Below are 15,744 nucleotides of genomic sequence, written 5' to 3' on the forward strand. Positions count from 1 at the left end.
AGTCGAGCACTTCTGCCAAAAGCCACCTGGCAGTCTCCTGGAGCCACCATTGCTCATCAGAGAAGTTTTCTTCACAAATTAAAGGATAGAACAAACTGGCTGGGGCTGGATCTGGATCTGGATGGAGCAGGATGCTGTTATTTATAAGACTGCAAGGATGAGGAATGTGGTTAAGGAGTTCAGGCCGAAGAAGACACTTCGTAGCAGCAGGGAAGGAATTAATGGGCCATGAGGTGGAAAGAATAAAATAAAATCCTAGCATTGAGAACTATGATACAGCTTGATACAGCTTTGATAAAGCCACAATGAACACAATTGAAACTATCTGGGCCAACGAGTGTCCTGTGGTGAGCAGCCTAATTTGCCTAAGGCAGCTATGATGAGTAGGAAAGGTGACATCCCAAGCAAGAAAAGGACTTGCTGGAGTTGGTATCTCTCATGAGTCCATTCAGGCATTGCCTGAAATATACCGATCCTGAGTTCAGAGCCTGCAGACCATTTGATTTTTCCACTTCTGATATAGTGCAGTAGATAATCTGTGTTTTCTTATCTGTCACTAGCACCACTGGTGTAAAAACACATGCAGAGAAAGCAAAATACTTCTGATTTTAAAATGGAATTGAGTTCTGCCACACATCAGCAAATCTTTATTAAAGTTGGGAAGATGATGATGAAAGGAAACATTAGCAGAGAAAAGAGTAAGATAAAAGAGGCTTGGAGGTCTGCAAAGAGTTACATCAGAATGGTTTTAAAAGAAGATCAAAAGAGAGAAATTAGTAGGAAATTAAGAAATGGAGAGGGCAAACTTGCAGGTAAGGAGAAAACTGCAATTTAGGCTTTAAAGGAAGAGAGATAGGAAGAGAACTCATGATAAAAACTAAAACCAGAGATGGTTGGAAGGGAATTGCAGCATTAGAGGGAGAGCATGAAGAAAGCTGTGTAATACTAACCCTAGCAAAATGTATTTTCTTTATTCATGATTCTTCTGGATTATTTTTTGCTGGCAGCTGCTGAGGGTCCCATTGCTGCACATTCCCCTCTCTCCATGGAGGGCAGCCAAGCACTTTTCTTTTGAGGATGATGAATGTGCAAAACAGTTTTGAACGCTTCAGCTTTAAACAAAGCACTCTCCAAAGCTCCCTTCTGCCTTGGGCAGCCAACCACAAGTCTCCCTGGTGGAAACCTGGCAGCTTCCATGAGCTCTTTTTGCAGGTTGGTCCATTATTAATAGTGAAATATAGATACTGGGATTGAAATAAATGAGAATCAGGCAAACTTCCCTTGCGAAAAAGAGAGATGTAATTTACTCCCTCATTGCATGTGCTGTGCTCACTCCTTGCAGACAGGTGGGAGGGGATGTCAGGTCCCCCAGATCTAGAGCAGCTTCTGTATGGGACCCTCCAAATCCCGTTGTAGTCAATGGAAACTCCACCACACACTTTAATGGGACTTGGCTGCCAGGCTCACAGCACGCCTGCACCCAGTGGCCTCTTCAGAGAATCTGGAAAAAATGGGAGAGGTGTGAAGTTGAAAAACAGCCTAATCCTTTTAATTCTTTTCCTGAGTCGGGGAAAGCCTTTTCCAAGCCAAATAAGAGTGTTGAAAAGAAAAGCCTTTCTCACAGGTAATTTTTATTCAGCCCAAACAGTAATACAGTAAAATTTTCAAAAGCTTTAAGGGTGTAAGTCCCATCCGACTTCAGAAATAAGACTTAGGCAGTTTTTTGCCCTTCAGCCACTTCAGTATCTCTAAGGAGGTCGGTACTCCTTTAAGGAAGGTATGAAAATAGGGTTATGAACACCTCTTTTAAAATCAGAGTTACATGTGTAAGAGCTGCCATGTAACAGGAATGATGTTAGGCATGGATTTAAGCAAACCTTGCAGCCCACAGGTCTGAACTGGGAACTCTGCACTTATTTTCTGGCAGCAATCTTACATGAGATACAAGCACTGCTATTCTAGAAAACATGAACACACTTGACCGGATCTCTAGAAGAGTGAGTATTAATGAGACTCATCTATGAACTTAATAAGAAATTTATTCTCTCAGACCATAAGCAAGTTGTTTGAAAAAACAGCTACTAACTGAGTGAGGCAAGGAAAAGACTGTTTTGAAGCTCTTCCACTGCAGAAATTCCCCCAGAATCATCTTATATTTGGCAGGGCAGGAGGTGGGAGCCCATGTGCACATTGAGCAGCAGCTGTAGTCCCCCAGACTCTGGACACACTGACATAGGTTTGAATGTGTCTGACTTGGCTGGTATGTCCTAGAGACACTTGCATAAATAAATTTCAAATTAGACACCACTGAAATTCACCAAACTTCTTCCAGGGGTGTAAGGACTGCAGGATGAAGCCCTGAATGAAAGACTGCTGTGCAAGGTTATCATCAGCCAGTGTAGTTTGACCAGGTACCTCTGTCAGGGACAGCACTGTTTTTGATGTATTTCATGGCTACCAGCAATGCCCTCCCCACTGCAAGGCACAGACAGGATGCTTCCATTTTCAGAAACCTCAAAAAACAACAAAAAAATTTACTTCATATATGCATGTATTTAACTAGCCACAGTGTCTATCCCAGGAAATCTGTGGGGTTTCCTAAGGAGCTCTACTGCTTAATTCATTGTAAATGGTGAGGAATCTGCAGCTGCAGTGTTAGTTATAAATGATGTAATTTTCAGGAAGTGTCAGGATGAAGTGCAGTCACTGCCATGCCAGCACCCAGCACATAAATATCCCAGTGTGCTTGTTTATCCATGTGTGCTTCAGAATTGACTCTGAAATTCCAGGCCTTGGTTCTCATTCTGGTAGCAGTGTGAGTAGTTAGTCAGCTTTAGGATGCTTCAGATTAGCTTGTCCTGCAAGTAAGAGCTGGAAAGATCAGCCAGTGGCTTGGAAATGTATGGTGTAAACAAGTCAAGAAAACAAGTCTGCATGAATCTAGAGACTTGCATATCTGACTATTTTCTCTGCTAAAGTACATGATGACAGACACGATGTCTGGATGATTGCTGGACTTTGTTGGACACGGGCTGGGCGTTCTGCCTGGGGTAACCATAGGGTTTATAACACCAGTCACAAGGTGTAAAGCACCCTGAACCTGGTGAATGGTCCTAATGGTCCTAATGAACTATATTTAAAGTGTTTACACAGTGCAATTTCATCTTCTCAAGGCCTGCAGTGTGAACTGTGGACTCTTACTATCCTAAGGATAATATACCTGGTACTTCTGCTAGGCTAGAGAAAATAACCTTTCTTCTGCTCAGTTTGCTTTAATTAATACCAGAGTTGAATTGTTGAATTGCACCACTTTTTTTTTTTTTTTTTTTTTTTTTCATATTCTGTAACTTGTTGAAACCCTAATCTTTTGGGTTAACATTTTCTGTGCCAGATGAATACCTCAGTCTGATTCTGGAGGGAGGTTTCTGGCTGTTTGGCTCTTTCTACGACATTTTTTCCCGTGAAAGACATAGCACCACTGAATGCTTGAAACTAGATTTTTCTACATAATATTTATCACTACCTGGTTCTGACTCCCTTTCCAAAATGCAAGAGAAAAAAAAAAAGTGGTGCAACCCAACTGTGGCTCCTGTGAAAAATACCCAGATTCAGCTAAATTATAAATCCTTGGAAAATTATGGTTTGCACACTCCTAGCAGAAGCTTCTAAGTGTGGCTGCTGATCTCTTTGATGTTTCAGTCTGTGGACATGTGTGCTCTGGTCCATCTAAGGCTGCAGGGACTGAGTGGGAGGTTTCTGGCAATGCTCTTCTTAGTGCCTCCTGGTACAGCCATGGAGAATTGTGCTCTATGTCAATGACCTCCTGGACACCAAGAGATGAGGAGGAAGGGACCTGACCTTTATTTGTAGAGATGGCATAAACAGGTGGACTAAAGCAGCCTGCAGTGAAAGACTGGAACTGGGGACTTGGAGTGGAGAAGATACTTGGGCCTTACTGTAAGAAACCTGGTCCTGGAGCTGGGGTTGGAAACTGAGGCTGGAAACTGCTGTGATGAAATGTGGGTGACAGCTGGACAAGGAAAATGGGGAAGATGGTGCTGAAGAGTAGAAAGTGGCCTATCAGGGCTGGAGACCAGGAATGAGGGAACAAGGGAGCCTGTGACATGGAACTTGGGTGGTACAGGAGAAAATAACAGAGCAGGTTGGCACTGGGGAGCAGGAAGCTGGGGCCATGCTTCTGAGATCCCATGCAGCTGAAGGGAAGCCCAGGATACTGTGAAAAGCAGCAGGCACTCATGTAATGGAAGCATGTGGTTATGTCAGGAAGGACTTGCACAGTCAGCCTTAATTTGGGTGTTTTCTAATTTTAAATGCTCATGTTTGCAACCTCAATTTTCTTTTTAATTGAGCTTTTTGTCAGTGATAGGACTACCTGTATTTACTCTGCAGAGCTGGTGCCAAAGGGCTATCACAATGCTTTAGTATGCAAGTCCTGAACAGTGAAGTAGTTGTTACACTTAGTAAATTATGATGAAATATCTTCATGCTGTGGTGCTGTTTGTATATGAGGACTGTAATTCTCTTAAAATTCATCTACTTCAGAGGAGAATGAATTAACATGGATGATTGAGGGGCTGTCTAACTAATGGACTTCCAATATAGTTAGTGCCCAGCGACAAATTCAGTGTTGCTTTGGATAACGGAAGAGTTAGGGTTTTTAAAATAATGGGGCTTTGGTAATTGAAATTCACTGATGTGAAAATATTTTTCACATATATGTTTTCTCTTTTGTTTAATATACAGTGAACTATTAATCATTAAGAAGATACAGGCATGACTCAGTACAGTAAAAAACGAAGATTTGATTCGTATAAGTGTATTTTTCTAAATATCGCCTTGTGATGGGCTAAGGGGAGAGAAAAGTGCAGCTCTGGAGATAATTGCCAGAGCTTATAAACCACCCCTCCCTTTCATTTTGTGACAGCTGCAGCAGCAGAGACAATATCCAGGACTGTACAGAGAGCAACTGCTGCGGTAGCACCCCTGGTGTGTTTATCCAGCTCTCTGTACTGGCAGTAAATGTTCAAAACGCAGCAGGAGACAGCCCTGAGTGCCCGGCTGATGCTGCCTCTGCTTTGAGCAGGGGAACGGACAGGAGGATCAGCAGGGGTCCCCTTCTGCCTCAGCCGTGCTGTGCTGATGTGGGTAACACATCTCAGGCACATCCACACGTGGTGACACTGTGCCAGAGGTGGGACCCTGGCTGGTGGGATACAGGGTTTGTGGCTCTTCCAAGGTGACTCACTGAGCGGAGTCGTGGCTGCCGCTGTGAAAGAAGCAAAGGGATGTGTCAGCAGACCCAGGTGGTCCCCAAGATTGGGAGCCTCAGGGGGCTTTTTGCACTGCCTATCTCTGGGTGCTAAACTTCAGTGCAGGAAGCTTTCCTCCCTATCTTATCTGTGGAGGGAGATTAGCCCAGGCAGCAAGAAGGTGACTCAGAGTATGGATTTCTGCTCTGAATCACCTCCAGGGACATCTCCCCTTAGAGTGTAAAGGCAGTCAGCTGGTACTGAAGGAGCAACTTCCCTACATTTTGTACTTACAGATGTCAAATCACCTGACATGTCAATGCAGGATGAGAGAGTTGGGATTGTTCACCTTGGAAAAGAGAAGGCTTCAGGAGGACCTAGCCTTCCAGTACCTGAAAGGAGCCTACAAGAAAGATGAAGAAGGGTTTTTACAAGAGCATGTAGTTACAGGACAAGGGGGAATTGATTCAAATTAAAAAAAAGAGTAGGTTTAGATTGGAAATTAGGAGGATGTTCTTTGCTGTGAGGATGTTGAGTCACTGTAACAGGTCGCCCAGACATGCTGTGGAAGCCCTGGAAATGTTCAAGGCCAGGCCGGATGAGGCTCTGAGAGCCCGATTAAGTGAAAGGTGTCCCAGCCAATGGCAGGTGGAGTTTGGACAAGATGATCTTTAAGGTCCCTTCCAACTCAAAGCATTCTATGGTTCTATGATTCATTATGAAAGTTATAATTAACTGATAAGCATTTACAAACTATTGCTATCAGGAGAAAATTATTGATCAAATTTCTGCAACTGAACCCAAGGACAAAAAATGGGCTAAATGGCACACAGGTGAATAGAGAATTTGTTACTCTCTTAAGGTAGGTACATTGACCATCTTCTCCTGCTTGAAGCTTTTAATCTTAATGAAGGGGTGAGGGCTCTCATGAACTTTAGGGTGGAGTTTTTTTCTTTTTCGGGGGAGACTGGGGTTTCACAGCAATTTATAAAATGGAGTTACCACAAATATACATCCTTTTTACGTGCCTGTTTTCAGGTTAGTGACCTATAAAAATACTCACTCTGTTGAATCTTTTAAAGCAGACAATAAAGCAGAGTTTTATGGAAGAGAACAAGGGAATGTGTATGAGCCTGTCAGATTTCAACGAGCCAAATTGTTCATTGTAATTTTATCACCAGGTATCAATATGAGAAGTGACAATTACCTGTGATCAGCGGGGCTTGAAGCTGTTTCCACCAATAGGTGCTTTTTAAATCACTTTTGTCTCACAGCTTTAGGCAACAGCCTTCTGCAAAGCTTTTGTGCAAGGTGTGGGGTTTGACAGGCCTTGACTCAGTAGCAATTTTAATGCTCAATGTAATTTTCCCCCCTTAGTCCCAGAGCTCTGAGATCATAGAAGTCTTCATTTTTTTCCACTGAAAGATGTTACCTGAGCAGGGGATATTATGAAGTTTGGTGAGGTACTGCTGTCTCATGCATGTCTGCTCACTGGCTGCTGGACTGAAGGGAAAAGCACTGAACTCTCCCTGCCTCTTGCTTGGGAAGGGTTCAAAGAAGCTTCTTTACCCCATTCCCTCAAAGAAGATTTCTTTGTCCCCTTAATGATTTAATAAACAACAGCAAAAATTAGGGACATTACTGTCTGATTTCTTCTCCTCCGACAGCTTGGTCAACTGTTTCAAAAGCAGCTGAAAGAAAAGAGGAAGATAGAAGGATACACAGTGAGGTTATATAAACTCTATTTATCTAGGAAACTGGGCTAAAATGAGTTCCTAGGCTTTTTAATAACAGAATAAACATTGGAAATATGATTTAAACCTCCAGTGTTGACTCAGAAATGAGAAGGAATGGATCCCCCATGTGCTGATTATTTTTAAAACGCTCTCAAGCTCCCATAAAACCATTTGGTTTTATGATTATTTGGTGGCTTGTTCCTGAAACTGAAAGTTTGACACTGAGGTCTTACATACATATTGTGTATTGGAGGTCTCTCAGGCGATCATAATGGAGAAACCATGAGTTAGCTACCTTTGTTATGATATCCCAGTGCTACCCCAGCACTTGCAGGGATTGTTCCGTTTATTCCTGTGAATGATAGGTGTTCCCACCTCCCTGGTACTGGGTATGCTTGAGTGAGTGTGTCTGATAGCAGTTTGCTCTCACTGAGTGTTACATATGATGCGCTTATAAGAATTGTTAGAAGAGTCCAGATGGGGGAAAAAGAAAGTCCCCATATCCAACCAGACTGGTGAGAGAATAGCAAAGGGCAGAAGAGCACAGCTGCTTTTGCATGGCAGAGTGCAGGGCTGTCCTTTCCTCCGTCTTTCGATGCCCCTGGCACTGGATGAACCCTTTTGATCCTTTTTATTCAGGTAGGAACTGAAAAGGGCAGTACCAAAGAACTTGCAGCCTTTTACAAATCCATTTCCTAGTGAAAAGTTTTATTGAAATAAACCATGTGAAGCAATATGAAGATGAAATCTATTTATCTTTCTTTTCTTCTTCCCAAGACTATTGCTGTGAACTTTTCAAGATTTCCTCCCCAGAGACTTACAGACTCCTCTCATAACAGGTGCAGCCTGGGGAACGATGGCGGCAATCCAGGGATCCTCCTGGGAGTAATTACCTTTTTCAGTTCCCCTCATCTGCTGCATCTCTCTGGTAGAATTTCTGCCAGGAGCTGTGCACGGTAATCCATTCAGCAGAGGGAGTCAGATGCTAAAATCTGCGGTAGCCCCTCCAGAGCAGGACCTTGTGTTTGCATGCGGGATCTGAAACACTTGATACTTTGCTGTCTGCCTAACTTGGATGGTGGTGTGTGGGGCGACCTGGTCTCAGCTGAGCTGGCTAAACTCTGCTGTAATGATACAATCACAGCAGGAACAGCAGCAACAGCAGCATTGAGTCATTGTGTAAATGCTCTTCAACACTGCACTGCGAGATCCATCTCGGCGAGCGTGTGATCTTTTTCTACATCTGTGTAGCCCCTCTGCCTTATGGGTGGACATCACCTGCAGCAGGGCTGACCAGTGCAGAGTTGGAGGGACATTTGATGCCATTTTGCAATGCATTTTCCTCCCTGGAGTCCATGGAGATCTGGTACCACAGCACTGTCTGTAGACACCAGATGCCACTTTTTTTCTGAGGAAGGGGAAAATGACCTAGGAAAAGGTAGGGACTTGGTGCACAGAGACATGTAAGGATTAATGCCTCCCAAATCTGGTATGTCTCTTTGAAGGCAGGATGTTACATGAATTCACTGATGGGAATTTGGCTTAAATATCTTCTTAACTTGTAAAAGCTGTACAGCCCCCCTCTCCAGCATCTCAAAGGCTTTTTCTGAACAAAATCTGTAGAACCTTGAGTGGCCATGGCAGGAAGGTGTGGGTCACAGTAGGTGCCATGGGCCACATCTCATCCCCAAGAGTAGAGGGAAGGATGGCAGGAGGCCCCTGTTCCTTTAAGGGACACCTCAGAAGCATCAATTTGGATGTTTGCTCTTCAGATTACTCAGCTGGGCAATGGAGGAGGGGAGAGGGGGAAAGGGAGATCAGTAAAATATTTCACATAGTCCTTCTAGGTGATCAACAGAGAAGCGAAAATCAGCTGCATGTGCTAAAATGATGCATGTGGTGTAAAATACATCGTGAGAGGTCAGAGATGGTAGTGACTAATACTTCAGAGACACACATGAAGGGGGAACCAGAGTCAAACTGATGGCTGAAATTTGACCTATTTGACTTCTCCTGTGTTATCTCAATTATTTCATTAGGAAGTTTTGAATCAAGAAGCACTGTGGGATGCAAAAAGCTGCTTCAAACGTTCATTGTGAGAATGGTAATTGAGTTTTAAATATTTATGGCAGAACCTGGAGTTGTACTAGTGAATGCATTATAGGCTCTCCCTAGTGGTAAGCCTGGCTTGCAGGAGACCTTGCGCCGCAAATAGCCCCAGTACAGTGAGGAAGGGAAAAAGGAATTTTATTTTCTGAAAATGATTTATTTAGCTGATTTTAGAGGGCTTACTCCTTCCTAGGCTACACTTTGAGCGTGGAGCTACAGGATATGGGGAGGAGAAAGGTGTTCTAACCTGGATAACCTACAGGTCTGTGTTCACACCACTTGCAACTGTTTGTCCCCAAAAAACACTGGATCTGCAAAAAGATGAGGCAATGAGGAGTGGAAGACTCCTGCCTACTGTTGTCATTTGTAGCTCTTGCCGCTTGGCATTACTGATCCCATGTGAGACGCTAGGAGGTATGTACGCATTTTTTTCTTTTACTGCTGATGGAAATAGGATTGTTTTCTCTGCAGGGAGAGCAGAAACGAGTCTATGGTCCTGTGCTCTGTTGCCGGCATAGGCCTTGGTGCAGTGGATAAAACCCAGGCCCTCGCCTGGCTCTGGGTCCGCTACGGTAAGACAACACACCACAGGCACATATGACTTTAAGGTGCACTATTAACACAGCTCTAAAGCGCCAGCTGAGACTGATGGTCCTCAAGGCACTTCTAGCCGGCGAGCCTGCCTTGCGCGGGGTGTCCCACAGCCCGGCGTTCCCCGCGGGAGCAGCTCCGCAGGGTGCGCGGAGCAGGCGCCGCTCTGTCCCGCCGGGAATGCGCTCAGGTGCAGCCGTCCCTCACCTTGGGCCAGGTGGCACAACAAGCTGCAGCTTAAAGCCGCAGAGCCCTTCCTCAACCCTGAGGAACCCTCCGGCCGCCGCATGCTCCCTCGCCCCGCTGGCGGGGCCGGGTGGCACCGTGCAGGGCACGGGGTGTCCGCGGCCGCCAGCCCGCCCCGCTCCGGCCCCGCTGGGCAGCCGAGCCCGCGGCCGCCGCCACGGAGCAGCCGCCGGCCCCGGCTGGGGCGGGGTGGGACGCACCGGGGTCCGGGGCGGCTCCGGCGCTCCCCGGCGCCTCGGCCACGCCTCGCTCGGCCCCGCACCCCGGCGGGGCGGGGGGGACGGGGGGCGGCGCCGGCTGCCGGGGCGAAGGCGCCGGCTGCGGCGGCGGGCGCGGGGCTGCCATCCCGCGGGCAGGCGCGGCGGCGGCGGCGGATGGCGGCAAGGTCAGTGGGTGCCCGCTGCCCGCCGGCGGGGCTCCCCCGCCGGCCGGGCTCCCCTGCCGGCCTCCCACGGGGCGGCGGGCGATGCTCCCGCGCGGGGGATCCAGCGGCGGGGGCGCCTCTCCCTCCTCCTCTTCCCGGCGGGGAGCGGGGCCGCCGCGGGAGCGGATGCCTCCCGCCCGGGCGAGGGGCAGACGCGGCTTTCGCAAGCGCCTGTCCCGGGCGGGGTGGCCGCGGCAGAGCGGGGTGGCCCCGGGCGGTGCCGCGGCGCGATGCGCGGTGCAGGTGAGCGGCCGAGCAGCGCCCGCCGCCGCCGCCGCCGCGTCCCGGGAGGGCGGCGGGCAACGAGGTTACTTCGAAACCCGGCGGGGTCGCGCCTGCATCGCGCCAGCGCTGCTCCGAGCGGAGGAGGGTCATCCGTGTGCTTTGCGAGCAAGTAAATCCAGATAACTTAGACTCGGCGTTTGGTGGGGTCCTTTGTTCCAGCGGGAGGTTCGGTGGTGCTTTTGCCTTGGGTTGGATTTTGTTTTTGGGGGTTGATTTCCCTTCCTTATGCCGGCAGTTAGCGGAGGAGATTCGCGGTTACTCGGGTGTTGTCATTTAGTGCCAGACATCTCGCCGGGCTTTCAGAAAAAGGCTTTAATTATTTTTTTAACCAGCCTGGAGGAGAGGCGTGAAGCCCCCTGGTCAGGTGGGAGCCCCGCTGTACGGAGCGGCAGCGCTCAGAGTTCCTTACGGCGTTAGATACCGACCCGGCTGAGGTCGAGCTGCCAAAAATGTGATTTACGGACCCTGCCGACATCCGTCACCCAAGCGCTTTGTTCCGATACGCCGTCCGGTGGAGGGACTTCTCCGAGAGCAGCTCTGCCTCGCCGGAGATGTGGATACACTTAAGATACGTGCACCAGGGCTCCCGCCGGCGAGGCATTAAGAGTGTGTGTTTGTGTAATAGGTATCTCACAAAAAAAAACAACAAAACCAAAACCAAAGCAAACAGGCTTTTGATGAAGTCCCATTAATTGAACTGTAAACATAATAATTCCTCTGCGCTTGTTTGCTCACTGAAACTCTTCCTCCTTCTCATCGATATGGCCCATGCTTGGGTTTTTTTGCTTTTTATTTTTTGTTTTCAACTAGTACATTTTACAGAGCTTTTGATACAGATTTACTTAGATTTTTTGCCTGATTTAGGCTGTTGGAAATTATTTGTAGCCTTTCCACTTAGGATGAGTATGAAGGTCCTGTTCTCAGCCCTTCTGTACCACAGGCCTTTGTGAAATGCCCAGCGAGTCTGTACTAATGTAGAGCCTGTGGGATGACAACAACAGCAATCAAGGAAAAAAGTCCTTCTGCTGAGAACTCTGTTCTTGGCTATGTAACAGTGTGCGGCTTCTATTTGCATGAGAGATGGAATGTAAAAGTAGCCCTGGCTGAGGAGTGCGAAGGTGGGACAGCCTTGTGCTGTTGCTGGCTGTGGCACTGGTGGCACTGGCGTGCCCATGGCTGTGGGGATGGGGCTCTGTGGAAAATTCCCGCTATGCACAAGCTGGCAGTACAGTTAAAAAGCCCAAGCCTCTGGCTCGAATCTGTGAGGTCTCTCAGAGGGTTTGGACAGCTGGCCAGGTATGTGAAGACAAACGAAAATTATACCTGTTTTTTGCTGCTTTTGTGGGGGGAAGAAAGTTGGTTGGACCACATACCTGATAGAAGTTTTATATGCATGTTGTGAAGTCTTCTTGGGAGTATTGGACAGTGCTGTGAGATATTCAGAAATGCCAGGAAGACAATAAATATTATTTTAGCCTTAATACACCGTGTTTAATTTATACATGGAAATGCAAGAACTCAGAATGAGCTTCTTTCAGGACCTGCTGTGGCTTAGGAGAGTGTCCAGGGAATGGGCAAGTAGATCCTTGTGGGTGCTGGTCACCCTTTCCAGAGGGACTCACTTTGTCCTTCAGCTTTGCCAAAATCCGTGGATATGTTTTTGTCATACGTGTTCTTGGCTTCGGTTCAGGGCTCTCACCTTGACCCCTCGATGATCTAGATCAGCAGCTCCATCAGCCACAGTCTGATGGAGGCTTCAGCACAGGTTTGATATCAGTCATGTGAGTTTCCCCTTAGAAATTAGAGGGATACTTGAAAACAAGCTCGCATGTGGAGATTTCAAGCTCAGGATTGTCTCTTATAAGCTTTTCAGGATGTGAACTGCACGTTGTTTTTGCTTGCATGGGACTGAGAACAAGTGCCATATCATGTTTGGGTTCCCTCCAGAACAGCTGACCATACTTGGGACCAATACTGGCAGAGTAGGAGCAGTGGTGCTTTGCTGGAGTTTTATGGAGTATTAGTTTGTGCTTGGGGCTTGAAATCTTGCTGGAAGCTAATGAAGCTTATGCTCCTAAATGCTCAAGCCATCCTTTTGAGCAGAATGTAGTTTTCTAAGTCAGTGAAGTATTTTTCATATTGTGACCTCAGTCAATTGACGGGGCCTGGAGGATACAGGTCTAGTGGTGTGAATGGATCTAGATGATGCCCTGATCAGCTGACATGACTCTACCCAAGACCTGGTGATCTGTGGTTCTGACCACATGGCTCTTGACTTTGGGACTTCAGCCTTTTTATAGACTGTCCTTACACTGCCTTTTGTATACCTGTGTTTATTTGTCAGCCACTTCTGCAGCCCCCTTCCATACACTGAATAGAAGATACTCAGGCAAGTAATGTCACTGACTTGAGTGGGGTTATTCAGCTGAGTGAATGGTGTGCAATCCAAGTTCAAAGCAGTAGATTTTGGGTGTGAGTTTTTGTGAAATACATGGGAAACTAATTTCTAGAGCCTGGGATCTTGGCATGCCTTAAATTTTCTCCTGTTCTTATGCTTTGCCTCTATCTGGTGGGTGGGTGGGCTGGAAGTCAGATGGAAGGCTGGGCTTTCCACCCTTTACAGAAAGCAGCTCTTCAGAGAAATTCCACAGCTGTTCCTGAGTCTGTCTGGAGTTGCCTTCTTTGTCGCTGCCGTTTCCTCCTGCTGTGCTCTGCTCTGTGAAGGGAGTGGAGGAGTCCTTGGGACTGATGCAGCTCTGTGGCATGATCTGTCACACCGAGCAGGGTTAGAGGAAACCCTCCCAGCCTTCATCAGTGCAGCCTCTCCCTGAGTCCTGGACAGGCCAGAGCTCAGCATTTGCTGGTCTGACTGCAGCAAGAGCTGCCCCTGCCTAAAGGCAGTGATGGTGGCCAAGCACCACCAAGCATGGGTTGAGGGATGCTGGGGATGGCAAGCAGAAGGATGCTGAGGTCTCCAGGACGAATTCTTTTCCAGGGTTGTGAAGGAGAGCTGCTTTCACACTGAGATCTGAGTAATAGTCCTTCAGCCCTGACAAAGCATTTCACCGCTTTCAGATGCAAATCCCCTTTCCCTGTTTTTCTGCTGCAGAAATTACCTGCTCAGAGCAACCCCCAGATGCGAGTTTGAAATTTGCCCCTTCCTGCTCCAGATGTGTAACAGCTGGGGGTGGTTACAGAGCTGAACTGCATTGTGTGCTATGCAGCTCACAGGCTGGACTGAGCAAGGCGTTGTTTTTTTGGGATGTAGCAGAACATGAGAACACCACTAATCAAACATCATAGTTTTCATCTGGTTTTATTTTATTTCATTTTAACTTAGTTTCCCCAGGAAATGAGTGCTGTTTGTTTCCTGTTTGGCCAGTTTCAACCAAATTGCACCAATGGTTGGCAGTCTGTAAGATCACTAATTTCCCACTTGTGTTTGCTAAGAGTAGTGGGTGGCTGGGAAATCTTTGAAGCAGTGCTCTGATGAAAACTAGACTGCATACAGCTTCTCTCTGCTCTGCCTGGTAGCAGCTGCCCAGCCAGGCATTGCATGTGTGTGGTCAAACACACAGCACCTCTGCAGCCCTGGCCAATTTGCAGGGTGTGTGTGGTGTCCAGGGCAGGGGTGGATGCGAGGCAGCATTGAAGGCAGCTGCAGGGGCAGGAGGGCAGAGGACACAGATGCCCCACAGATGAGTCCTGTTTGTTACTCTTCCTTGCAGCATGGCTACCCTTGGGTTTGTCAAGCTAAAACTGCCCAAGATTTAGGAAGGCTTGTAGGCTGACATCCACAGCTTGGACAAGCCTGCTTTCTCTGACCTCCAGGACACCCTGGGAAATGAGCTTTGGAGCAGATGGAAATGTGCATGCTGGGCAGGACTTAGCAGAGGTGTGTGTGCATGGGCAAACTCGCATGTGTGCAATGGCAGCCCTCTCCCCAGAGTCACCTTAGGTAGGTGTGCACTTGGGCTGAGGTGCTGCTGGGAGATGTCAGGGACATGCTTGTGTGTTGCTGAGCATCCCTGTATAGATGCAGCTGGTTTGGCATGGCTGTCTTGATGGGTCTGCCTCAGAAATGTGGACACCACTGTACAAAGAAAAGCAGACTTTACCCAGGCTGTCTGTGCTAGACAGTATAGCTGTGCTGGGTGTGGTGAGCACATTTCTTCCAGACTTGGGCTGAGGGAAAAGACAAGCATTGACATTAGAAATAAGAGTGTCAGAGGTGTTGAGCATTTATGGGTTGCACATGCAATTCCTCACAATTTTGATACCCTTTTTGTTGCTGCTGTTTGTCAGACAGTGCATACCTCTTGTCTTGGGGCATAGAGCATGGCCCTGCAGAGACCACCAGTGTCAGGCTCTAATGTCAAAATATTATGTGGCATATTAGAGAGCCAAAGTAAATCTCAAACACCCTTAGAGATCTGGGTAAAACCAGAGGCATCTGTCAAGGTGAGGTGAAGGGAGGAACTGTGTAGCTGGCTCCCCATCATGGTTTACAGAGGATGTGGAGGCACAATGTTATTCCCTTTCCCCACACAAAGTCTCTGCCTAGCCATCTCTGGCATCCAAGTGTAATTCTCTACACTGTTAGGGATATGTCACTTAGTGAAGCAGAACATCTCTTGCTTCCCTTCTTTTCACCTCCATGAACACCATTTCTTACCACCAGTAGCTTAGCATGGTAGATGACTGTGGTAGGTAAAGAATGGACTCTTGGGCTTGGACAAGACACTGCAGATCCCTCCTCTGAAGGTGCCAGCCACCCAAGCTTCTGTGTTGTAAATCCTGAAGCAGGCAGACGTGGGGTAGAACGCGGCTGTGGTATTATCTTTGCCTGTTCTCATTAGATGTATTGTGCTACCTGTATATGTTTGGGGATGGTGCAGTGCTTTCTCTGTTAGCTTTTAAAGCTGAACTGAGCAGGTTGCATGCCAAGAGGGAAGGGCTGCAATGTTTCCGTTACCACAGTGGACTTTTCCATGGTGGAGCTTTTCCAAAAGATGTGTACTGAGAAGAGCTGGTGGTGACCCGAGTGCCTGGGACACTGCAGGCTCTGACTTGACTGCACCTC

General features: G+C 47.5%; 1 protein-coding gene across 3 annotated transcripts in view; it reads left to right on the top strand.

Moving 5' to 3' along the window:
• The first annotated feature begins 10,236 nt into the window (after nucleotides 1-10,236).
• RNF152 (ring finger protein 152) overlaps nucleotides 10,237-15,744 on the top strand; it is a 39,915-nt gene continuing 34,407 nt past the window's right edge. The window contains exon 1 of one of the 3 annotated variants that reach the window (XM_058832894.1): nucleotides 10,237-10,337. The gene's annotated coding sequence lies outside the window, so the exon portion shown is untranslated. The other 2 variants (XM_058832898.1, XM_058832896.1) reach the window with 2 other exon arrangements.

The sequence above is a fragment of the Poecile atricapillus genome, chromosome 2 (assembly GCF_030490865.1).
Source record: "Poecile atricapillus isolate bPoeAtr1 chromosome 2, bPoeAtr1.hap1, whole genome shotgun sequence".
Lineage (NCBI taxonomy): Eukaryota > Metazoa > Chordata > Aves > Passeriformes > Paridae > Poecile > Poecile atricapillus.